The sequence below is a fragment of the Juglans regia genome, chromosome 2 (assembly GCF_001411555.2).
Source record: "Juglans regia cultivar Chandler chromosome 2, Walnut 2.0, whole genome shotgun sequence".
NCBI classification, from domain to species: domain Eukaryota; kingdom Viridiplantae; phylum Streptophyta; class Magnoliopsida; order Fagales; family Juglandaceae; genus Juglans; species Juglans regia.
In genome coordinates, this window is record NC_049902.1 from 11,869,109 (window position 1) to 11,878,393 (window position 9,285).

At 48.0% G+C, this 9,285-nt stretch overlaps 1 pseudogene; it reads left to right on the forward strand.

Moving 5' to 3' along the window:
• Positions 1–5,934: 5,934 nt before the first annotated feature.
• On the forward strand, positions 5,935–8,861 carry LOC109017401 (annotated as a pseudogene).
• The last annotated feature ends 424 nt before the right edge of the window (positions 8,862–9,285 follow it).

The following is a 9,285-nucleotide window of genomic DNA, read 5'->3' on the forward strand; positions in this document are numbered from 1 at the left end:
ATGGATTTTTCTTGGAAAGTCTTTAATATAATATAGGCTTTTAAATTGAAATATTGACCTTTTAAAAAAAAACGGGTATAGTCCGGAACTCCGCTTTTCGGGTTGTAAAAACCAGAATTAATCCGGGTTCCAACCCGAGTATATCCGGGCTAGAACCCGGTCCGGATTTGAAAGTCGGGTTTCGAGTCGGATATACCCGGGTACCTAGTTCACCCTTACCCCTCCCTCTCTCCCACGCATTCCTTTACCCCCCCCAAACAAGAGAAAAACAACGAAAGCAGTTCCCTTCCCTGTCTGTGAGGGAGGGGCCCCCAGGCCCAAGGAGGTCAGGCTACAAAACCCCTGGCCCAAAGACGAAGCCCAGCCGTGGGTTGCGAGCCCGGGCTAGAGGACCCCTTACTGAGCCATGGGTTGTGAGCCCGGGCCAGAGAACTCCGTGCCAAGCCCATAACCACAAACCAACCTAGGAAGACCTTCCGACACCGAGCTTGGACACGCCAAGGAAAGCATCTCGGGACACCGAAACCTACTGAGTCCTACCGTATGGCACCAAGAAGAACGCCCTACTGTATGCGGACGACTAGAAGTGCCCAATCGTGGTCTCGTTAGACCCTAGGCACGCTGTATTCAATGTATGTGTCAAAAGGCCCGGCAAGCAATGGCGTGCCCCCAGAGCGAATAGGACAGCTCGGCCATGACCTAACACCCAGTCCTGGCAAGAAGGTGGCGGCAGATCTAACCTAACACTGACACGCCACGATCTCCCTCAACCGCCTAAGCCGCAAACTAACACGCTGTTGCAACAGAGAATGAGTGGTGGTAGGTCTGACTCAGGTATGACCTAACACGCCACGATCTCCCTCGATAGTGGAGCCCGAATTAGATATAAAAAGCAGACATCCCTTCTATGGGAGGCTATCTGGAAACCCTTTACTATTCTCTCTTATCTCTTGAGCTTTACTCGTTCCTAGAGGATTATTCACTAACTTTGGCATCAGAGTGACCCCAGAATCCCCGGACCCTCTTCTCCCTCTTAGTTGCAAGTGGTATGGAGCTTGGTTATTGTGGTACTGATCGGGTTGCAAAACACGACATCAACAGTAGCCCCATTTGTGAGATTTACTTTTCTATAAAAGCGTGTACTTCGGAGGCCGGTAGCAATGCGATCTCAAACTACACGAAGGGGGGATTATGAGGAGGGAACAATGAAAGCAAGACTTGCGAGCATGAAGGAGACAATAAGAAAGCTAATAGAGGAAACTGGGACGCTCCGCCAGGAGAACGTGGCCCTCAGGCTTGCTAACGAGGAATTGGCGGTTGACGAAGAACCTAGTAGCAACGAGCAGTGGATTTGTGGCGGGCCCCTACGGACACTGCTACAGAAGAAGAGAGATGGAAGATGCACCTCAAAATCCAAGAGCTTGGGGACAAATGTGCATAAATGGGGAAGAAAATAGATACCCCATCCATCGTAGACTAGCTACTCGTTAGTACCAACCTCACATACAACGTGGGAGTCATGGCAGTACTGCTTTCCCCAAGTTCAAAGTCCCCCAAATGGAAGCGTACAACAGGTCCAAAGACTCGCTGGAGCACCAGGAGATGTTCAAGGCCCACATGACCTTGCATGGTTTCCTAGGAGAAGTCGACTGCCGAGTTTTCCCGCTAACATTGAAAGGGGCCACCCGGACCTGGTTTGGGTCGCTATTGTCAAAGACAATAGATAGCTTCGAGGAGCTTGCCCACCTCTTCATGACACAGTTCCTGGCAAGTCGTAAGAGGAGGCACCCGGTAGCTTACCTCCTTACTGTCAAACAGCGAGACAATAAAAATCTGAAGTCATATCTCTAGCGATTCAATCGGGAGCATATGGCCACAGACGGCCAAGAAAAGAAGATCACGTTGGTGGCCCTCCTGGGAAGAATCTGGCCTCGAAATCTGTTTATGGTTGAGATAGCATGAAAGACTCCTACCACACTAAGGGAGTTCATGGACCGAGCAAATGGGTTCATCAACGCTGAAGACACCCTCGAGGCCCTAACTGGCCCACATCAGTCCGAGTTAGAGCAAGTGGATCTGAAGGCGTTAGGGCAATGAGGAGGTTGCGAAAATGGAGGGAAAGAGAGGAGCACTAGATGTGAAGAAAAGGGGAGAAGAGCCGGCTCGACCCCAAGGAGAGCCACACTCACACAAATATAGCTGTGGAAGGGAACCAACGCTCGAGCCCCAAAAGAGAACAACCTCGAGATGTGGAGAACCGCCCTTATTGTGAGTATCACATGAACAACCGACATAGCACCTGAGACTGCTATACCCTGAAGAGAATAACGAAGGATGAGCAGCGGAACCGGATGCGCTGGTCAGAGGACTAGATGGACCGACGCGGAGGTAAGCGCCAGGGTTTCCAGCGGGGTGCGAGCCCAAGAAGGCAGGTAGCAAGGGATTAGAAGCAGATGAGCCCCCCAGAGGAGGACAGACCACTCGGGGAGATTAGCACAATCATTGGAGGATATGCTAGAGGCGGAGCCATTTCATCGGCTTGAAAGGCACACGCTTGAAGGGCATGCTACAAGGAAGTGTTCACTGCCGAAAGGTATGCAAGTAGGCCCCTGATAACCTTCGACGAGAGGGATGAAGAAGGCATCCTCCACCCACATGACGATGCATTGGTGGTAACGATGAAAGTGGCAAACTTTAAAACCTGGAGGATCTTGGTCGACAATGGCAGTTCGACTGACATTCTGTTCTGGGATGCCTTTGTCAGATTGGTCATCAGTCCGGATTGACTACGGCCGGCTCCAATGCTGCTCAAGGGCTTCACGGGAGACGTCGTTCAACCAATGGGAGTCATCACTCTTTTAATTGTGGCAGGGAAGGGGCCCAGGATCGCGGCCACCGTGACCGAATTCTTAATCGTCAAAGCCCCATCCTCATACAACGCCATACTGGGGCTCCCCACCCTGAATAGCTTGAGGGCAGTGACATCCACTTACCACCTTAAAATGAAGTTCCCCACCGACTCGGGGGTGGGCGATGCCCGCAGCGAGTAGGTCCTAGCCCTGGAATGCTACGACTGAGAGTTGAGACATGAAGTCAAGGCAGTCGTGATCATCGAAAGGACAAAAGAAGCGCCTAAGCTGGGCTCACCTTCGTCCCTGACCAAATGGGATGAAGAAATCCATGATGAACAGGCCCTTCAGCAAGTAGAACCCAATGAGCCCTTGGAGCTGGTTACAATTGATTAGCAGAGATCAGAATGAATGGTCCAAGTCGAGACTAAGCTAAACCCAGGGATGAGAATGGCGCTGATATCTCTCCTTATCGAACACCGAGACGTGTTCACTTGGAGCCATGAGGATATGCTTGATATCGACAACTCCATCATGGAGCACCGACTTTGCATCGATCCAGCAGCTCGGAAAGTCAAATAGAAATGGCGGAGCTTCAGCATCGAGAAGTATGGGGCGACAGCTAAGGGGGTAGACCGTCTCCTAGCGGCAGGGTTCATCCGGGAGGTCCATTACCCGAAATGGCTATCTAATGTCGTTTTGGTGAAAAAGGTTAGCGAAAAGTGGCAGATGTGTGTCGACTTCACTGACTTGAATAAAACTTGCTCGAAAGGCAGCTTCCCCTTACCCCGCATCGACCTGATCATGGATTCGATGGCGGGGCATCCTTTCCTTAGTTTTATGGACGCCTATTCTGGGTATAACCAGATCAGAATGAACCCAGATGACGAAGAGAAGACAACATTCATAATGGATTGAGGCCTCTAGTGCTACAAAGCAATGCCGTTCGGTCTCAAGAATGTGAGGGCTACCTACCAACGGCTAGTCAACCGAATGTTCAAACAACAGATCGACCGAAATATGGAAGTGTACGTAGATGATCTGTTGGTGAAGAGCAAAGAACCCAGACAACATTTGGCAGATCTACTAGAAGCATTTTCAGTCCTCCAGCAGTATCGGATGAAGCTGAACCTGTTGAAGTGCGTGTTCGGAGTGGAGACAGGTAAGTTTCTTGGGTTCATGGTCTCTGAGAGAAGGATTGAGGTGAACCCCGAAAAGGTGGAAGCAATGATAGGAATGCCTTCCCCTCGCAACCTTCATGAAGTACAGAGGCTGGCCAGATGGGTAGCAGCCCTTAACTTCTTCAACGCTCGATCAACCGACCGATGCCAACCCTTCTTCAAAGTCCTAAGGAAGGCCAAGAGTGGGATGAGACCTACGAAAGAGTCTTCCCCGATTTGAAGTTGTACCTGAGTTGCCCCTTATTGCTAAGCAAGACAAGGCCCGAGGAGACCCTAATGGTGTACCTAGCGGTGTCACTGCATGCCGTATCAGCTGTACTTGTCCAGGAAATGGAAGAAAGGCAGTAGCTTGTCTACTACATGAGTCAGGCCTTCCATGGACTAGAGTCAAGGTACCCACGGACGAAAATGTTGGAATTCGCCCTAGTCATCCTGGCCAAGAGATTAAGGTCGTATTTCCAGACCCACCCGATGAAGGTGCTTACCGATCTCTCCCTCAAGAAAGTGTTGCAGGAGCCAAACACCTCGGGACGGCTCACAAAATGGGCAATCGAACTCAGCAAATTTGATATGGAGTACCAGCCCCGAACTGCAATAAAAGGACAAATGTTGGCAGATTTTATTGTCGAGTTCACCAACTTCCTGGAAGAAGTTTCGAGCGCACCCCAAGGAAAGCCCTGACAGGTCTACATGGATGGCTCGTCTTGCTAGGCTGGTGGGGGAGTGCACATTATCACCAAACAGGGAGAGGAGAACAACTATGCAGTCAAGCTGACCTTCAAAACGACCAACAACGAAGTCGAGTATGATGTGCTCTTAAGCCGAATGACAATCGCCCAGTTACTAGAAGCTGAAGAAATAGAAGTGAGGGTTGATTCCCAAGTGGTAGTTAGCCAGGTATTGGGGCAGTTCGCCACGAAAGGGGAAAGGTTGAAGAAGTATCTCCAGCTGGTCTGCAATAAGCGCGACCACTTCCGCTACTTCAGCCTCCAACAAGTGCCGAGATAAGAAAACCAGAAGGCAGATCGTCTGACAAGGGGCTGTGTCAGGGCAGGAAGAACTCCTCCTTCCAAAACACACCGTAATCAGAACAGTTGATGCCCCATCCATCGGGGAGGAAGTGTTTGTCACAACCCCCACACCTCCCAAGTGGGCAACAGACATCCAAAAGTTCCTGCAGAAGGGGCAACTGCCCAGTGACCTAGAAGAAGCACGGAAAGTCAGGAACAGGGTGGCCCGGTTCACCATGTTGGAAGGAATTTTGTACAAAAGAGGTTTCTCCAAGCCATTCCTCAGATGCCTCTCACTGAACGAATTCCAGGACGTGCTAGCCGAGATTCATGAAGGAATTTATGGAAGCCACTTGGGAGGAAGGGCTTTGGCCGTGGGAGTAACTTGGGCCGGATACTATTGGCCCTGTTCCCTCAAGTATGCGGAAGACTTTGCCAAGAAATGCTCGAAGTGTCAGGAGCACGAGTCGATTCCGCACTGCCTGGCGGAGGAGCTAACATCAATCACGACACCGTGGCCTTTCGCCCAATGGGGTATGGATCTCATTGGCCCTTTCCCAACAGTAAGGGGGCCAAGTTCCTCATTGTTGCAGTCGACTACTTCACGAAATGGGTCGAAGCGGAGTCTCTCGCGAGCATCACCTCCAGAACCATCATGAAATTCCTGCCAATTTGGCATACCTCAGAGCTTCATATCTGACAACAGAAGATAGTTTGACTGCACACATTATCGGGAATGGTGCATGAAGCTCAGAATTAAGGTGAAGTACTCCTCGCCAAGACACCAACAAGCCAACGGATAGGACGAAGCAACCAATAAGACCCTGCTCTCCACCTTCAAGAAAAAGATTAGGGTGACAAAGGGGCATTGGCTGAAGAGCTCCCAAGCTTGTTATGGGCATACCGGACCACTATCCAAACCCCCACCGAGGAGACCCCCTTCGCCCCTGCGAAGCAATAATTCCTGTAGAAGTTGGGATGCCCACATTCCGTGTCCAACACTTCAACCTAGACGCCAACAATGAAAGGCTAGCCGAGAGCTTGGATGTCCTGGAGGAGAGAAGGGAAGAAGCAATAGTGCGAACGACAAATAACAAGCAAAAGGCAGAACAATACTTCAACAAACGAGTCAGGCCGCGCTCCTTCAAGGTAGGCGACTTAGTGCTGCGATAGACTGGGATAACTACCCCTGAAAAAGGGAAGCTCGGACCACGATGGGAGGGCTCGTACGTAGTAATTGCGAGCAATCAACCTAGTTCCTATTGCCTCAAAAATAGCCAGGGACACAATCTACCACACCCCCGGAATGCTAAATACTTAAAGAAGTACTATGTGTAGAAATGTAAGGCAGCACTTTGTACGAACAACTATGAATTAATGAGAATGCCTGGATGTTCAACTCAAATCTATTGTCATCTAAAAAAAAATAAGCTGAGTCTTTACACTCGCAAGAAGACAGGTCCCTTGACTCACTAAGCCGAGTCTTTATACTCGCAAGAAGGCGGGTCCCTTGACTCGCAAGTCTCAGGACTGGGTCCCGACCCCTTGTCCAACAAAGCCAAGTCCTTACACTCACAAGAAGACAGGTCCCTTGACTAGCTACGGGGTAAGGTCCCAAGTCTCCGGACTGGGTATCGACCCCTCGTCCAACAAACCTGAGTCCTTACACTTGCAAGAAGATGGGTCCCTTAACTTGCTGTGGGGGTAAGGTCCCAAGTCTCCGAACTGGGTACTGATCCATTGTCCAACAAAGCCAAATCCTTACACTCGCAAGAAGACGAGTCCATTGACTCGTTGCGAGGTAAGGTCCCAAGTCTTCGGACTGGGTACCGACCCCTCGTCCAACAAAGTCGAGTTCTTACACTCTCAAGAAGATGAGTCCCTTGGCTTGCTAAGCCGAGTCTTTACACTCATAAGAAGAGGGGTCCCTTGACTCGCAGCGGGGTAAAGGCAAGTCTCAGGACTTAGTCCCGACCTCCATCCAACAAAGCCGAGTCCTTACACTTGCAAGAAGACGAGTCTCTTGACTCGTTGTGGGATAAGGTCCCTAGTCTCCGGACTGGGTATCGACCCCTCGTCCAACAAAGCCGAAGGGTGAGGTTGAGTTTCTCTTTCCACTTTGCAGTTACATATTAATTACAACATGTACTGGTATGATATGTATTAGATAGCTTATGATAATTTAACAAATAGTGTTCCAGCTATTATGTAACTGCCTCTTTTTTTATTTGGCCACTACATTCCATAGTCCAACATGTTTTCTCCTTTTTTATTATTATTATTATTTTGAAAATAAAAAGGGTAGGAGAGGGCAACCATATGTGGTTTTCCTACCTGGGTGACCATAGTAGCATCCTACCCATTGAGAACCAGACAGGAGAGGCCTAGTCCCATTAGGGCATTCAATGGATCCTTAGGCAATGAATTAGGTGAATCTATATTCGGATTTGAACCTAGGACCCTAGTACATGCCAAACCACTTGGGAGTAACCTAAGAACCACTGATTGATCACCACCCTTGGTGCATGGTACATGTTTCCTCTTTTCAAGTGTTTGAAACAAAATGATCTTTGTAAGTATTGTTATATGTATACCCCGTCCTTTTTCTTCTTGTTTGCATTTGTAAAACACTCATAACCATCTTACTATGATCGTCTGACTAAAATTGTCTTTTTTCCTCCCTGTTATGCCAGCTTGATAAGAAGTCTTAATTACATATGCTCCTTGATATGAAATAATTGTGTTGTATACAGGTTGAACCTAGACACACAATCCTTGTTCATGCAGCAGCTGGCGGAGTTGGATCTATTTTAAGCCAGTGGGCTAATGCCCTAGGTGCCACTGTCATTGGAACTGTCTCAACCAAAGAGAAGGCATCTCAATCCCAAGAGGATGGATGCCACCATGTTATAATCTACAAGGAAGAGGATTTTGTTTCTCGTGTCAACGTACGAGATAACGTGTGGCAATGGGGTTGATGTTGTCTATGATTCCGTAGGAAAAGATACCTTTCAGGTACTGGCTGCTCTCTTCCTGATTTCCCCCGCCCTCCAAATTTCTGTACTAATTCTGTTTAACGGTTATAGCTTCATCTTCTGCGTAGGTGGCATCAAATGATGTGTTTGAGATATATCTATATGTGATTCTCGTAGCTCCTCGTGTGATATCATTTTAGTAGCCTAGGATGCAAAGTTGTTTTATTGATCAACTCACTTTAACTTCAATCTTTACTCCGAGCCTTTAAAGATTTTATTAACTAATAAAAATATATATTTAGGGTTTGGAGTATAAATTCGAGGATCACCTCAACACATCAAACCGTTTGCAATCAGCTCTCTTCTATATAGCCCTTACATTTCTCAATTCTAGGCCAGACCTGCCATACATATTTGTTACTGGAAGTTAACATATCCAGGGATCATTGGCATGCTTAAAGACTCGTGGGTACATGGTTAATTTTGGGCAGTCATCGGGTACACCAGATCCAGTTCCATTGTCAGCTCTTGCTGTAAAATCCCTCTCCTTGACAAGGCCTTCCCTCATGCAATACACTACTACTAGGGATGAGTTAGTGGAAGCTGCTGGGGAGGTATTTGCTAATGTTGCATCAGAAGTCTTGCGGGTTCGAGTAAATCATACTTACCCTTTATCTCAGGCAGTACAGGCACATGTAGACCTTGAAATTAAGCAGGAAGACATCTGGATCTGTTGTGCTTATCCCATAAGGCATCCTGCAGTAAGTCCTTGCTTCTAAATTTCTTATTGGTATATCATTTTGAAATGCCTTGTAGTCTGTGTGGTGTGTGGAAATAATGTAAATGTCCTCCGATATCGCTCCAAATGCAAATTTCTTGAAACTAGTAGTCAAGAGAGCTGTTCTGAACAATAAAGGGATACAGTTCAAATATACAACCATTTTGGATGAATTTGTAATTTGAATAAACACCCCCCCACCAAAACAAAATCTAGGGGGGGAAAGAGTAATTTGGAGAAGTGCTGATTTTATTTTGCACGTGAAAGCATTAGATTTGTCGTCTCTTAAAAAGTTGGACATAGAAAGACCAGTAGAATGGAACATATGGATCGAGGATGATAATGGTGTGAACCGCAACAAATGTAGTACTTGGTTATCTCTCTCGCTATTATATAGGGATTGGTTTTTACGATGGAGGATACTACTGTGAGTTACCCGACTGCGTAACTGAGTCAGCTGTCCATGTTACGACCTTCATGTATCGAGGGTGT